Source organism: Microtus oregoni, unplaced genomic scaffold (assembly GCF_018167655.1).
Source record: "Microtus oregoni isolate MIOR12 unplaced genomic scaffold, Mior012 000003F_ref0000135, whole genome shotgun sequence".
NCBI lineage: Eukaryota > Metazoa > Chordata > Mammalia > Rodentia > Cricetidae > Microtus > Microtus oregoni.
In genome coordinates this window covers 75,427,681-75,444,093 of record NW_024543062.1, presented here as the reverse complement: position 1 = coordinate 75,444,093, position 16,413 = coordinate 75,427,681, and the positions used below count along the sequence as shown (strand labels likewise).

General features: G+C 37.7%; 1 protein-coding gene and 1 long non-coding RNA gene across 2 annotated transcripts in view; one reads left to right on the top strand and one right to left on the bottom strand.

Moving 5' to 3' along the window:
- Positions 1–2,576, bottom strand: part of LOC121446219 (BMP/retinoic acid-inducible neural-specific protein 3-like) — a gene marked incomplete at its 3' end in the record, with an annotated part of 257,918 nt that extends 255,342 nt beyond the window's left edge. The window contains exon 1 of the mRNA XM_041648686.1: positions 2,500–2,576. The remainder of the gene's footprint in view (positions 1–2,499) is intronic.
- A 2,646-nt stretch (positions 2,577–5,222) lies between these two features.
- LOC121446361 lies at positions 5,223–15,608 on the top strand. Its single transcript, XR_005974054.1, has 3 exons — positions 5,223–5,455; positions 14,462–14,572; positions 14,957–15,608. It is a non-coding gene; the product is annotated as an uncharacterized LOC121446361 (long non-coding RNA).
- Positions 15,609–16,413: the final 805 nt, after the last annotated feature.

The window sequence follows — 16,413 nt, the reverse complement described above, 5'->3', positions numbered from 1 at the left end:
TATTATAACAAAACTTCAGAGACTAAAATACGAAAGAATTGACAAACTGAAATGTGAGAAGAATTTCTCTTGTGGGAAAAAACTCACTTTTGCCTCAAACTAAAAGTTAAAAAAGTACTATAACTTTGCAATTATCCCACCCAAAGTTTCAATTATTCTTACTGATTCCATATTTTATTAGTGAGCATTAGAAGCAGAAAAAAATGACTAAGAGATCCACATCAATACTAACACTAACATTATTTCCACCAATATATATGAGAATAATTTCTTTGACAAAATGCTATTAGCAACTGCATAGTTTAGGATGGTGTCTCATAAATATGTTGGGTATTGTGATTCACCTTCTGCAAATTCTTAGTTCCTACTGCTATATGCAAAGTATAAAAAAAAGAAAACACCAGTAATAACAATAAAGCATTAGACCATTCCTGTATATTGTCATTTTAATTGACTTAATTCTGATGGTGGAAGAAAGCTACTGATTGCTCAAGCTACATATTTACAAAACTTTGAATAAAAAGAGGTATGTTTGGGATGTGTTCCCATTTTCTTCTCATGTCTTTTTCATTTTTCATCTGTCTGTCTTACACTTTAAGATGTCTGTACCAGGTTCATACATAACCCTGTCTTTGGGCAACTTCCTCTTCTTCCTCTAATTTTACAAATCTAACCCAATACCAAACCCGAGCATTTTTGTTTTCAAGATTGAGAAAATAGAACAAGAATGTCCACAAATCATTCTCTCAAAAAGTCAAAATTACTTTTTTAGTTCAAGAGGCCCTTCCTTAATAGTTCTCCAGGAACCCTCTATATAGAAAGGTTTGTGACCCCAGCAATAGAGGCAGCTTAAGGCATTTCATATCTCCTTATGGCTATTCACCCCTTTCTCTAACTCTCTACCCTCCCAATCACTGCCTCTTGCATAGGTCCATTTTATGATTTTTTCTGCCACATTTTAACGTTTGAATAAGATCACATTAAACATTTAAATGAACGCAATCCAATCTTTAAAGGGTATTAAACGTATTTATGAATGTGAATAGTAAGAAGTTATGGATGCTAGGACCATCTGAAAATGGATGGATTCTGTAGCCTAAAACGAAAACAGACTATGCAGTTGATGATATCGTACAGACATTCAGTCCTTACCTGGTTAACTCCATGATGACAAACAAATCAAAAGAAAAAGTCCCCAGAATCTGAATCATTTGTCTCCAGGCTGCCTTGACAGCTTCACAGCTTGGGGCTTTCTTAGCTTGCATATATTTGACCGGCTCTCCTTTGCGAGCAAAGCTAGGGTTAATTTGTAACCCTGGTCACCTCCTCTTTTCTAACAGCTGTTTGGCAGCTCACACAGCAAGGAAAGTGCATTTTACCCTTTCAAATGGAGCTTACACTGCATCTCCCAGCATTAGTCCGCTTACAAGGAGGTCCCTGCTCTGAAGAACTGATCACGTTCTGGACCTAAAGGAAAGTACAAGGCTTTGTGCATCAACTCTTAGAGACTAGGGGAAACAGCCATCAAAGACTTCAACTCTGTCACTGTTTGGCTATAGTCGCAGCAGAACCCCGCAGCCTTGAAGTGTCACCCCCTCCCTGGTGGTCACCTCCGGAGCACAGGGCCCGATAATGGGTCTTATTAGTTCTCACCCCCACCTCCAAGAAAAGGGGTGAGCAAGGCAAAAACGAGAACTTTACAGTGGCTTTAGCATAAGCGTGTAGTTTCTAAAGCTCGAATTACGAATAACATTGCATTCCAAGCCTTGGCTCCAAGTTGAAAACCCAACTCACTTCATCCTACCGCTCACTAGATTCTGTGAGTTAGTGATGGAAGGAAAGGAAGGAGTGATGACGCTTAGCAATACTTTAACATTGATCTAAAAAAGTACTTCAGCTATCCTAAGCCCTACTAAACAAGCAGATAACTAAGGCGATCGGGGCTTTACAAAACAGTCATCCTGGAGAAGCACTGAGCGCTGTGCTTAGATTCAGCACATGAAAATAATAAAGAAATCGCAACACAGAAAGATGTTAAGAGATTGCAGTAAAGAAAAAAAAAAAACAAGTCTGTCATTCCCGCAGTAGAGGTTTGGGGACCCAGGAAGACTGGACAGCAGGCATTGCGGGGGGGGGGGGGGGGGTGTCGCAAAACCCTTGTGAGCCCACTCTCCTGGAAAGCAAACGTCCACCGCGAGCAGCAGGGCTGAGAGAGCAGTCAGCTCCAAAGGATCGGGGACTCCATCCCTACCCTCTCGCTCCCGCTCCCGCACCAGAACTGAGCCCTGGGCCAGTTAGGCGACCAGGCGTTTTGCCCTCTACGTCCCTAGAACCCAGGAGGCTTAGAGGTAGCTGAAAGCAGCGGCGAAATCTCCAGACACAGTCGCCTGTTGCTAGCCCTCTGGTTAAAGCATCCTTGGCTACTAGAGCCTGTTTCTTGTGTCAGTTTCCCTCATACAATACTGAGCTCAGGGTTCTAACATAGCAAAACGCACTTACCTAGACAGCGAATGTCTGTGCCTCACTGTGCCACACTGATTAAGCAGAAAACGGTCTGACTGCACTGAAAGTTTTCTCCTCTCTCTCTCTCTCTCTCTCTCTCTCTCTCTCTCTCTCTCTCTCTCTCTCTCTCTCTCTCCCCCTCCCTCCCTCCCTCCCTCCACCCTTGCGCAACAGCAGAAGTCCTCTAGAGAGGATATTTGAATTGGCGAATTACACCAAAGCCTCGTTTCTTCAAATGAAGTCACGGACGCTAGTGGCACTGGCTTGTCAGGCAGGACGGACTGAACTGGCAAAGACAGCAGGTAGAAACTAGCTCTGGGTGAGGGACGCCAAGAGGTGCGGACCACTGTGTCAGCCCCAAACCCCCTCCTACTCGGTGGGAGCCAAGGGGGAAAGCCCAGGAATCTGCGAGGAGGAGGGGGATGGGGCGGTGGTGCAGCTGGAGCACTTTTATGTCTGGAAGCTTAAAAGGCTTTTGAATTAAAAAGAAAGAAATCATTGCCTACGTTTGTCGCAGGGGCCATCAATGACTGGAATAGTTCTTTCCCAGAAATTAAAAAGAACCCCCCCCCCCAATTAACTTAGGGAAAAGACTCTTGAACAATAGAACCTCACCTCCATCCACCCCAATAAAGGGGGAAAGTCCAGAAACTTGTCCTTATTTGAGAGTTGGGGGGGGGGGTTAATCACAGAAAATCTCTCTCTGGGTGCTTTACAGATTACAGACACATGCAGACTTGTATTTGATAAATACCAAACACTTGCCCCAATGTGAAGTGAAAGCCAACATTTAAGTGTTTCTCATCACAGCTAGGTGGAATAGGAAGTGATCGTCAGTTAAAGCCCTTAGAAATGTCCATGAAAGCACAAGGCAAAGACCTTATTAACATACTTATTAAAATCTGAGGGCAGGGGTGGGCAAGTGTGAGGAGTGAGGCAATTACATTTTTCATGTAAAGCCCCTCCCTGAATTTCAGTGCCTTAGAACCCAGATAATCAGTGGCTTCTGATAGCTCTCTTCATCTGAAGGGAGACCTCCCTGACCAATTAACTGTTTGCCAGTTTAGTTCGCAAAACCTGAAATGCATTGCAAACTGCTGCCTCAACAGGAACCACAATGACCAAAATAATGCTCTCATGTGTGCTGAGGCTATTGTATAAGAATTATACCCACAACACCCAGACTCCTTTTCTTGCAATATAATAACATCTTAGTGCTTAGGTTCCTATTCAATCCAAAAGACACACTTTACAAAGTCCCCCTCAACCATTCGCATGCTTAGGATGTGATAAGCATACACTGACCTGGACAACCTTCTGAACATCAGAGAGACTAGTGAACTTTTTTAAACCCAGAAAGTCACTGCTTCTTCAGGCATTTTCATAGACTAAGAGAAAAAAAAAATACCCTTTCAAATGGTACAACACTGGGTACCAAGAGCAGTAAATTGGTAAGTGGTGATGTCCACAATATCTGATAGAGACTTGTAGTAAAATGGGGACTTTATTTTTAATAACGAAAGAGATATTGGTATTGGAACTAGTCATTGCATGAACTACATCTTACTAGTCCCAGCATGTACTAATGGTCACATAGGTATAGGTACTTGCAATTTGAATGTAACTATAGCTATGTAAAAAGGGGAGAGAGAAAGAGAGAGAGGGAGAGAGAGAGAGAGAGAGAGAGAGAGAGAGAGAGGAAAAACCCTGCTTATTTAAAAATAATAATAACACTAGTATTAAGTTAAAAGCTGCTCACCATATGTAAAGAGATACTTACCAGAGGAAATTTCATGAAGCAAGATGACTGTGAGAGGAATATATCCAGGAGTCGAGAAAATATTCCATGGTCTTCCAAAGCCTTTTAGGTCTGTGAGATGCAGAGCAGTAGGACTTGGAAGTATTCAGCTGTTCTTGGTTGCATTAAACCAACAGAGAGCCAGTTATTTGGGGGTCAAGATGCCCAAAGTAAAGAAGGCAAAATGTTAAAGAAGTGATTTTAACTGGGGATGGGTAGCAGTGGAGACCTTTTCTGTGATGATCCTCAGGCAAACAAATTTACCGAAATATGTGTCCCCACACAGTGAGAAAAGACAGAAGCTCGGTAAGCCACGAGAAAAAAGATGCGTAACACAAACAGATCTGCAAAGAGAAGTAGAAGGATGTGTTGAAGCTAGGGAGTATAGAACTAGTGAGCTAGGCTGTAGTCATCCTCGGAGTGCAGCAGCAATGATTTAGGCTGCTGGGGACGATCCAATGAGAATCCAGGAGAGCACCGCTTCGGAAATCCTGCAGGGTCTTCCCACTCAGCAGTTCTTTTCAGAGTTTACCTGCGCTGGGAACGCTATCATTAGGATTAATACTATTCCATCAGTGCCTTTCACTAGTAGTTCCCTGGAACCCCTTCCCTCGCAGCAACTGAAGGAGGCATAGTAAGAAAACCTGACATAACGCACACCCCAAGTAAGAAAGCAGAACGGTTCACATTGCCTTGATCAAATCGTCAGCGATTTTTGCATTGACAGAGACTGGGAGACGAATGGTTGAAGGTTCTAGTCGCTTGAAGGATTTGAGGGCGCTATGCTTTGGTGGGCTAGCAAGGGGACCCTGGAGTGGGTGATGGGATGCCTAGGCGGCAGCAGCTCCCCTAGGTTCCAGTTTCTTGATCAATCATGCTGTCTGTGTTTAAGGCAATTGATTTTAATCCGGAACCCCAGCGCCAAACCATGGTTTAAGAAGCTAGATTTTAGGACAGTCTGAGGACCTTCCCTGGTCCCTTGGGGGTGGGGTAGGAGAAATGCAGGAGCGGCAGTCTGTGCCCTGTCTGCCTTGCATTTGATTTCTGCAGTTACGGAGCTAAAGTAGAGAACCGGCTTTGCTGGGGATTGCATTGTTGTGTCATTTTCCTGTCCTGATACCGCATAAATGATCGCCTGATCAGCATATCGATTGGGTAAGATTAGCCTGATCCGTCTCCCTTTTCCTTTCTGTGACCCCATTCTTCCCCCCTCCTTAAACCTATTCCTCACCCCTTCTTTCCCTGCCCCCCGCCCCCGCCCTCTTGTCTCCCTCCCCCTTTTTCTCTTCTCTTCGAAATCAACTGCCACTGTGGAATTGCCTGTTTGACTGAAAGACTGATAACTCTGCAACTGATTTGTTTTTTGATCAAGGAATGAACGGCACCCCGCTGCTGAAAATCTTTTCTTAGGGAAGATTTTTGGTCCTCATCTTTAGGAATTATCTGAGTGACCCAGAAGATGTATAGAGAGTACAGTCAGATAGGAGTCTGTAGACCTGGACTCTAGCTCAGTTTTGCTCCGCATCCTGAAGCTTACAAATTATGCATCTGGAGGAGATAGTAACCTGGTCATAGATTTATTTCCTGTAGACACGGAGTTGCTGAATGATAGGAGGGCTAAGCATTTACATGAGTAAAAAATGTTCTTGGTAAGTAATTTTATTTTCTGCGGTTAAAAAGACAGCACATGGCTTCTCAGTAGCCCATCCCCCACCCCATTCATTCATTTCCTCTCTGAATGTAAATCACGGAGAAGCTGGGTCAGTGGAAATGTTCTTTTCCTCTTTACTGGGAGAACAGAAGCCAGCTAGTGTGGACTTGAAGTGAGAAGTGGCCTTTGGAGATGGTATCTGTACTTTCAGGTCCTTCCTATCATGTATGAAAACACTGGCAGGTAAAACAATCTTTTTTTAGTTAAGGATCATCCTCCCCTTTAACTCTTTCTTTTCTGGAGAGGAAGTGAACTAAGGGGTCAGCAGCTCATTTTTATTTATCCTAAAAAGAACACTTTAGCTATTAAAAAAAAAACACTCTTTCAACCATAATAATAAATTGCCATAGCTGTCTTATCACATTTTGCAGGAAAGATAATGCTACAAATCTCGCCTTAAGTGTGCATTTTAGTTTCAATTTTTTACATCTGATCCAAATGAGAATATCCCAAGTGAATATTTTCTGGTCAGGATGAAGCATTCTGGCTTGCCAAGAGTCTATAGCACCCCCACCTGTGCATGGGTATCTTCAAGAGAAAGCATGTGTGAGCTTGTGAAGAAGCTGGGCAGCTCTTGATACTACTGCTATTATATTCTGCTAAATGTGAAGAATAACAAGTCTTGAAATCTGTGTGAACTTGCATTGCAAGTGCGCACTGACTATTTTGGATACAAAATATCACAGGAGACTATCAAAGAAAAAGCATTGCAATTTTGAATTACAAAACACATTCCACTGACAAAACATTTACATTAAATTTTTCCACTGTTGTTAATTCTGGTATATCACCTTATGTTAAAATGACAATAATAAAAGATGAGCTAATTGATGCAGATACAGGCGTCTAATGCAAATAAGAGGGATTCAGCCTCAGGAAAAATATATACTATTGATTAAATCACACTTCTTTTATATTCATCACCACTGTGGAAATCTGTACTATAACCTACAGAAAGAAAGACAGCTAGTTGTCACACTACAAAGGAAAATAATAAAATGTGTGTGCTCTATAGTATTTATCATACCCAATCCGTCAAAGGCAAAAATTAAGTGAAAGCATGCTGTAACTTTTCTTTCTCTTTTCAGGATGCACACCTGCTCTAATAATGCCACGGTGTAGAAGTTTTTCTTCTTTGTCTCCTTTTCCAAAATGGATCAGTGTTGTGTTTATTATAGAGGCTGAAAATTTGTGCTGAGAAAAATCTGAGTCCACCTAAAGAGAATCAACATCCTGAGATATGTTTATTACAAATACAGTATAACAACACTAGAGTATAGAGAGCACACTTCCTTGTCACAAGGACCACATTATGTTGTCCAAAAGCATTTATCTAACAGACTGTGAAGATGAACGTGTGTTTATGAGGACTGAATCTGGCTTAAGTAAGAACACTGAAGCAAAATTTTACTTTATATCCATCCATAGTGATGCACACTTGTATTCTGTGATTTCAGAAGTCTAGAACCGAGACATAAGGACTATAATCTTAATGCCAGGCTAGGTTATGTAGCAAGACCTTGCCTCAACAAATAAACGTGTGTGTGTGTGTGTGTGTGTGTGTGCCTCTGTGTAAAAGAAATGTAATGTTTATCAAAAAAGGTAGGCTCTGATCTATGGAATCTCAAGCCTTGAGGTTTTCATCACTGTAAAATATGTTCAAGTGGATAAACTTTATTACTGTTTTCCTGCTGGAACAGGCTAAGTTTTAATTTTACTGAATAGTGGTATATATTATGGTATATGTTTCTTAAAGGTCCAAACATAATAAAGGTATGAAGCTAAAAAAAAAGAAATGTAATGTTGTTCCTTAAAATTGAAAATAGGCCTGGAGAAGAAACGTTTATTTCTTTGAATCTTAGTTTTAAAACTTTATGAAACTTTTGTAATATTTCATTATTATACATTTCCATGATCAAATACGATATTAAACATAACTTACTTAACTAAACTCCCATAGTATCACAGACATTACATCCACTATCTTGTTCCTTTAGAGCAAGTTGATTATTACAATGACTTTAAAAGCTAGCTAATTTACTTTCAAGTTGAGAGCATTTCTTCTTGCATTTTACTGCATTCACGTGAGGTTATTCATTTAGCAATCTTCATATTAGTGATGGGTATTCCTTGACTCCCTGTCTCTTTTATCTTTATAGCTGCAAATCAATAAATTTCACCCATTACCTCACTAAAATTCTGCCAAGAGATAGAAAATAGCAGTATATCTTGTTCTGAGTGTGGTTGGATTTCTTGATTTGATGTTCAGAACATCCCCCTCCATTGTGTGTGTGTGTGTGTGTATGTATAGTGTTGTCTATGGTCTCTTCCCACCATGTGGGCTACCAGGACTGACCTAAACTTTAGGACTTGGTGGCAAGTATTCACTCTGCTGAGCAGTGTCACCAGTCTCCTCAAAGTAAATATTTTATTAAGGAAATCATGTTGCAATTTTCTTGTAAAGAAAAATATTTCCATGTTCCATGTTATTTTTAACATTAAATCTAATTTATAGCAAAAATATGAAAACATAATGCTAATAAAGGATTCTTTTCCATATATATTTACCTATATAGGTATGTGTGTATGTATACATGTACACATAATGTATATATATATATATATTCAGATTGTTACTTAAATGTAAAAGAATCATATTTGACACAAATTTATGCATGCATAGTTGTCCTCATTAAGATATTGAAATTTATTCACTTTAGTCTCTTTGCTGTGTATATCATGTCTTCAGAGCTTTCTTGTTGAAAGTATCCAGTTTCTTTAGTACCTCTGGGTACTAAATACATTTAATTGTATGAGATCAGTAAGCTGGTAAATAAATGGAGTCTGTGCATTGAACTCTTAAATAAAAAGTATTGGAACTTGATGATCTATAAAGACCATTTACTTTGTTCTCTCATACTTATGAAGAAACTGAAAACTACAAAGTGACATGGTTATTGTCAGCATATGCTAACTAGAGATCTAAGGGATTAGTGATGCTGTTTTCTGGGGTTTTCAACTACTGTGAATTCTATATCAATTAAATATTTATCAGTTTTTACAGCTGGCATATTTGAGGTTAAGATAGAGAATAAGTGAAAGAAGATGGAAAAAAAAAACCCTGCAAAACCAACAAGGTGGAGCTAATTACCTTAGAGATTTTAGGAAGCTACTAACTCCATTTCTGCTCCAACTTTCCCTGCAGACACTCTTCCACTCCCATCTGAGGAAGAAGTTTAACACAGAATGCTGTTTTCTCCCAGAGTGCCTTCAGTGTTTTCTTTGTATATGTTTTGGATTGTCTTTAGACTATTTTTCCCTTACACTATAAATTGTAGAAAGTCTAGCTACCTGGAAAATAACACTCCATTAAACCACATCTGATTTACCTTCAAATCCTCATAAAAAATGGGGTATTGCAATGAGAGAAACATGATCCAATGAGTCTCATATAAAAGATATATGATATTGGGAGCTCATCAAGGCCAGCGGGACTGGGACTGAATAAGCATGGGATGAAACCGGACTTTCTGAACGTGGCGGACAATGAAGGCTGATGAGAAGCCAAGGACAATGGCACTAGGTTTCGATCCTAATACATGAACTGGCTTTGTGGCAGCCTAGCCTGTTTGGATGCTCACCTTCCTGGACCTGGATAGAAGTGGGAGGACCTTGGACTTCCCTCAGGGCAGGGAATCTTGACTGCTCTTCATTCTCATGAGGGAGGGGGAATAGAGTGTGAGGTGGGGGGAGAGGCGATGTGTGCCAGGAGGGGTAGGGAAATGGGATTTTTTTTTGCAACAACTAAAAATAAAATAAAATAATAAAAAAGAAATTTTATTGGAAGCATGCATAACAAAACAACTTTTATCAAAACAATTAAAGAAAACCTTTCAATTTATAACAAAGAAAGAAAACCTTAGTCATTTAAAATTTCTCAATTTTCTGGAGATCAGGAAGCCATTAAAATTTACTTCAATTTTTTACATATGTCAATATTTGAGCATTTTATGCAAGTATTTATTTACTTTTATTTATGCAAGGGACAAATTTATATATGCAAGCAAAGTGAATATGAGTATCATAATCCATTTGCCAAATGTGAATTATACAGTAACAACATTAACAAAAATAAACTCTAAATATTTTTGTTTGTTTCTTTGTTTGAGACAGGAATTCTCTGTGTACCCCATCCTGTTTTGGAATTTACTCTGTAGGTGAGGCTGACCTCAAACTCAGAAATTCACCTGCTTCTGCCTCCAAAGTGCTGCGATTAAAGGAGTGTGACAGCAATGCCCCGTAAACTATAAACCATTTTTGTTGTTGTTGTTCATCTTTTTTTCTTTTTTTTAAATTTTTTATTAAAAAAAATTTTTTTCCGCCTCCTCCCAGCCTCCCATTTCCCTCCCCCTCCTCCTGCCCCTCTCTCCCTCCCCCTATTCCTCTCCCTGTCCCTCCTAGGTCCAAAGAGCAGTCAGGGTTCTTTGCCTTATGGAAAGTCCAAGGTCCTCCCCCCTCCACCCAGGTCTAGGAAGGTGAACACCCAAACTGGCTTGGCTCCCAAAAAGCCAGAACATGAAGTAGGATCAAAACCCAGTGCCATTGTCCTTGGCTTCTCATCAGCCCTCATTGTTCGCCATGTTCAGAGAGTCCGGTTTTATCCCATGCTTTTTCAGTCACAGTCCAGCTGGCCTTGGTGAGCTCCCAATAGATCAGCCCCACTGTCTCAGTGGGTGGGTGCACCCCTCGTGGTCCTGACTTCCTTGCTCATCTTCTCCCTCCATTTGCTCCTCATTAGGACCTTGGGAGGTCAGTCCGGTGCTACAGTGTGGGTCTCTGTCTCTATCTCCATCCATTGCCAGATGAAGGTTCATATCCAGGAGGATAACTATATGTTTTTCTTTGGGTTCACCTATTTATTTAGCTTCTTTAGGATCCCAGATTATAGACTCAGTGACTTTTTTTTATGGCTAGAAACCAATTATGAGTGAGTACATCCCATGTTCATCTTTTTGGGTCTGGGTTACCTCACTCAGGATAGTGTTTTCTATTTCCATCCATTTGCATGCAAAATTCGAAAAGTCATTGTTTTTTACCGCAGAGTAGTACTCTAATATGTATATATTCCACACTTTCTTCATCCATTCTTCCATTGAAGGACATCTAGGTTGTTTCCAGGTTCTGGCTATTACAAATAATGCTGCTAAGAAGATAGTTGAACAAATGCTTTTGGCATCTCTTTGGCATATTCCGAAGAGTGGTATTGCTGGGTCCAGGGGTAGGTTGTTCATCTTTTTTTCAATTCTTGGCCTTACCGATTTAAAATGTTTAAGTTTAAAATACCTTTTACAACTTCTGGAATCATGGCTATTTTTTTTTTTTTTGAGTAGAGTTTGTACTGCTGAATGTGTTTGTGTGCTTAGTAAGTCCTTGCATGCATATGATTGAGTATGGAGTTGACTGCATTTCAAACAACATACTGTCAACTACTGTTGACAACTACTGTTGTCAACTACACCACATGAAAAAAAATCACAATTGTGTTTTCTTATCACTCCCCTCCATATTCCTGTTATCTAACACTACCCAGCACAGTGGAAAACTTCAATAAATGCTCATTTAAAGGCTGAAACTAAGTACTTCATTAAACTCTCCAGCATTTTAAATAATGCTTGGTGTAAATAAGTTACCTAATTACTTAGAAATATGGTTACTGCATAAAAGATTCTTTTTCAAAAATATTTCTCCAGTATTTGTTATACATTGACCTAGCGAGCCAAGCCCTGTTAGGAATGACAGTCTTCATAAACAAGTCTATGACTTATAAATAAATGTGTCACTAGGCAAGATATGAACTTGATTTTTTTACATGCTGTGAAGTAAAATAATGCACTTATTTGGAAATGAAGAAGCAAGATATAAGGAAGTTGAAGATGAGTTATTAAGTTCTGTCTTAATCTTTATTTTTCTTTGTGCTGTGAAAACACATCATACACTGGATGACTTAGACGGTAGAACCTTATTTTCCTCAGAAGCAATGATTAAGAAATCCCAGGTTAAGTTGATTGTAACTGTGGTCCCAGGAGAGCATCTACTTTCTGCATTGCAGATAGAAGGCTTACTGAATATTTATAAAGCCTTTCCCATCAGTACCAAAAAAAAAAAAAAAGAAGGCAAAGTAGAGAGAGTAAGAGAGATAACAGCAGTCTTTTTATTTATTTCACGTATCAAAATATTTAATAACTGCTCCTCCAAGTGCCATTACACTGCAAATTTGATTCCAATGTTAGGATTACACAGTGAAACCAGTTTATAAGAAGACTACTAGAAATGCCAGTATGGGCAGGGAAACCTGTTAGGCAAGAACTCTACCTAAAGGAATACTCTTAGACAATTAAGAAATGCTGCAAACAGGAGAAATATTCTCCACAGGGAAGAGCATACCAATTCATTATCTAATACTAAAAGTCAACCCTAAAAACATTACATAGAAGTGACATTATACAGATACAGTGGTATATATGAATTTTATATTCATGCAACAACAATTAAGGAAAAGAAAGACCAAAAATGTGAAAAAAATTGCAAGAACAGAGAGGTTGGAGGTTTTTGAGGCAGAAGCGTTACAATTATATTATGATCTATAAAATTAGAAAGATAAATTAGTGAAATGTCACTGAATTCTTTATTTTATTAATTTATTTTTTGTTCTTTTTACGTGTGTGTGTGTGTGTGTGTGTGTATGTATGTATGTATGTGTATGTGTGTGAGTGCCTGTGAGTTCAAGTGACCAGAAAAGCCATATGCTTTGGATACCTCTAGTTCGGAACTAGAAACAGGTTTTTGCATGGAACCAGACACTGGTGTCAGAAAGAGAACTCTGGTCCTCTGTAAGAACAGTATTCACTCTTAGCCACTGTTCCAGCAATCCAGTGTTTTATTTTAATTCTCTAAATTGTATTTCTTCCAGTGTTGAAGAGAAAAATTAAAGTGGGAATATTAATTTTAATTGATTTTGTTAATTACATTAACTTGTTCTGCAACTCAGTTATTTATTAGCTTTTTAGAAACAAAATATATTAAGAGAAAATAAAATATTGTAATTATCTAAATTATAAAGCTAGTTTATATAACATTTTTGCTGTTTGGAATTTATAGAATTAACACATTTGATATTGTCAAATCATCTTATTAGTAAACATCAGTATTTCAATATATTCACATCCTAAAAATCAAAAATTGTGAATGTTGTCATTTGAGACAAAAACAAATTTACAAATTTTATAGTACGCACCTTATGATGCATAAGTCATTCTTGTTTATTACCATAAATCTCAATAAAATAGGAGCACAGGATATGAGTCAGAAATGATGGAATGAGCAGGATATTGGCTGGAGTAATTTGGCGTTAGGTAGGCCAGGTCATTCTGTCTGAGAACCTTCTAGAATCTGGAAAATAAAAGGAAATAGATCTTCCTTTGAGCTTTTAAAAGCAATGTAATCATTAGATGTTGAAAGAAAAGAAAACATACTATTTTCTACAAATAAACTGAAGCATTGAGAACTTATAAGATTACATTAATTTATTTCAAATTCAATACTTAGCACAGAACTTTATTTATAGTCAAAATAGTGCCAGTATATCAGATACATCCCTTAATTAAGTCAGAGTAGGAGAGATGGGGGATAGGAGGAGAAAATGAGAACCCTATTTGATTAATTGAAGACTGTATGGAAAGTACCAATTCCAGGATGAGAACAAGAGAGTAAGCTTGGAAGGATTAAGTGCAGATACTGTTGAGATTTAAAAAGTATTTTTTTTGTTGTTTTTTTTTTTGTTGTTGTTGTTGTTTTGTTTTTCGAGACAGGGTTTCTCTGTGGCTTTGGAGCCTGTCCTGGAAATAGCTCGGTAGACCAGGCTGGTCTCGAACTCACAGAGATCTGCCTGCCTCTGCCTCCCGAGTGCTGGGATTAAAGGCGTGCGCCACCAAATGAGACAACAGGAGAATAACAGATGTGGATGAGGGGAGTATATTTGTAAGGAGATAGTGGCATGCAGCAATTTATTTCTTTTCTCCTTGTGCTTCTTACAGTGTACAATCAAGAAAGCTAACTGAACATTTACTTAATTAGGATGCATCATTACTTTTGGTGTCTGGTGAACTCTAAAGGCCTTTCCCCTCTTTAATGAAAATAAAGAGAAGCTGAACTACTTGATTGCTAATTCTCTTGGTTTCTCTAAGTCTTGCTTATACTTGTCCTTTCTTTTTTATTCTGAAGAAAATCTTGCAGGAGGATTGCAAACAATTCTTCATATTTGTCATTCAGTTTTGGCACTGTGGAGGATTTATGAATATATAAACAAAAATATTGTTAAAAGACTATATAAAATTCATTCCAAATTTATGGGATAAGACTAAGTCTAATAAAAGTCTATTTGATATTTACAGATAATTTATTCAATATCATTTATGAACAGTATCTGAAAAGAAAACAAGATTTCAAGTGTTTCAAGTCTATTGAAACAAGTTACAATGGTATAGTTCTAGATGGAGAATAAGGTAAGCACATAGATAAATATGAGTATTTTTGCTCCTCTCTATTTTACCTACTTAATCATCATTTTTAATAAAAGAAAACTAGTGTATTGATGTCATCTGTAGGCTATATGGTAGAATACTAGCAGAAGCTAAGTAGAGTATAAATATTAACATATCAATCCATAGACAATTACAGAATATAATAACCTTAGAATCAAATATCACGGCTTCCATAGTATTTGAATTTCTTTACCCAAAGCTTTAAACCTAGCTTAAATTTTCTTAGACTTTAATAAGAAATAATTGAAATAAAATGGAATTTTATTTCATATTGTGAATTCTATAGTTGAGAACTAAAAATAAATTAAAGTTTGTTTCTTTTCCCCTTTTTTTTTTCTTACATAGAGTTCAGATAAGTTCCTAGAATGGCTTTGGTGTTCTGATTCGCAAGGTTTCGGTGATCCAGTAAGGCTTCCTCTCATGGCTCACCATGTACCAAGTCTAAATCTTTCAGTTACAGGAGGCAAGTGCGGACTAAAAACAACTTGACGTCTCTGTTAGGAAATTTGATAGACATTCAGAGTCCAGTAAGCAAATTTCACAGAACCACACACAGCTACAAAAGAAATTTGGACATTAAAGTTGTTGTTTCTCTCTAGAAAGATGAAGGCAACAAAAAGAAAACAACATGCTACATTGATGTCATCATACAAAAGTATTTTTCTAAATTATTAAAGCATCAAAATGTATATTCAATGAAGAGTGAGGAAATTCTAAGAGTCTTCTCTGAATAAGTCAGATAGGAAGCTTAAAAAGTGAGTCAAGTAGGAAAGGTAATCAAGGGAAACTAGACCATATTAGAATTGAAAGTGTACTTTACAGATATTTAGTACTTAGTTAATACTTCTTAAAGGAATAAATAGCTATTTTCCATACTTATGCTCACAAAAAAACTCTGTGTTATTCACCTAAACATACACATGCTAACACACCTCAAATGTATACACAAAGTTAATCTAGATGCGGGCACTATATATTTTACACAAACATTGTCAAAATAGATGACCAACTTAAAGTAAAAAGAATAGTCTATACAAGTATGCAAAGCAGCATATATAAGTATCTAGATGATCTTGGGTTTGGAAAAATTATGATATAACAGCTAATAAATAATTTATGAAAAAATGGTTAAGTTGAGCATCATTGTACTCAAGGTCAAAGTTAGTCATTTCACTAATATAATTTCTTTTTTTTCTTATAATCAATCATGGATGGCATTCACTGTCAGTTTATCTCTTCACAAGCAAAACATCTTACAGGTAACTGGGTAATATGCATGCATGAATCAAAAACTACAGGCTTTGCATGTGCTAAGTAAGTATGATCTTACCACCTATATTTCCAGCCTGAAAATAACTTCATTCTGATTTTTGTTATTTTGGTAATTGCATCACCGTATGACCTATTAAAGATTTGTGCTTTTAAAAATATAAACATACAAAAAATAACTGAAACATGTTTTTTTTTTCTTCTCTCATTGTTGATTGACAATCAAATATAGAGGAAGCAGGTTTTATGTGACTGTAAAGTGCAATATTTTAGGATTCCTTTTATTTCCTACATTTCATACATTGGTGAAAGAGGAGGGCAGACACAAGTTAGCAAGCTATGTATGTAATCAAACCAATGATAAAAAGATTCTTTCATTGCAAAAAAGAATTAACATGGATACAGGCTTGAAGAAAAATTTTCCAAAGGACATATGTAGTAATTAACTAGTATGAAAATATACAAGTATCATATAAAACTTAGCAATCATAAAGGAAATCAGGTGAAAATAGACAAAGATTTGAAGAAAAACA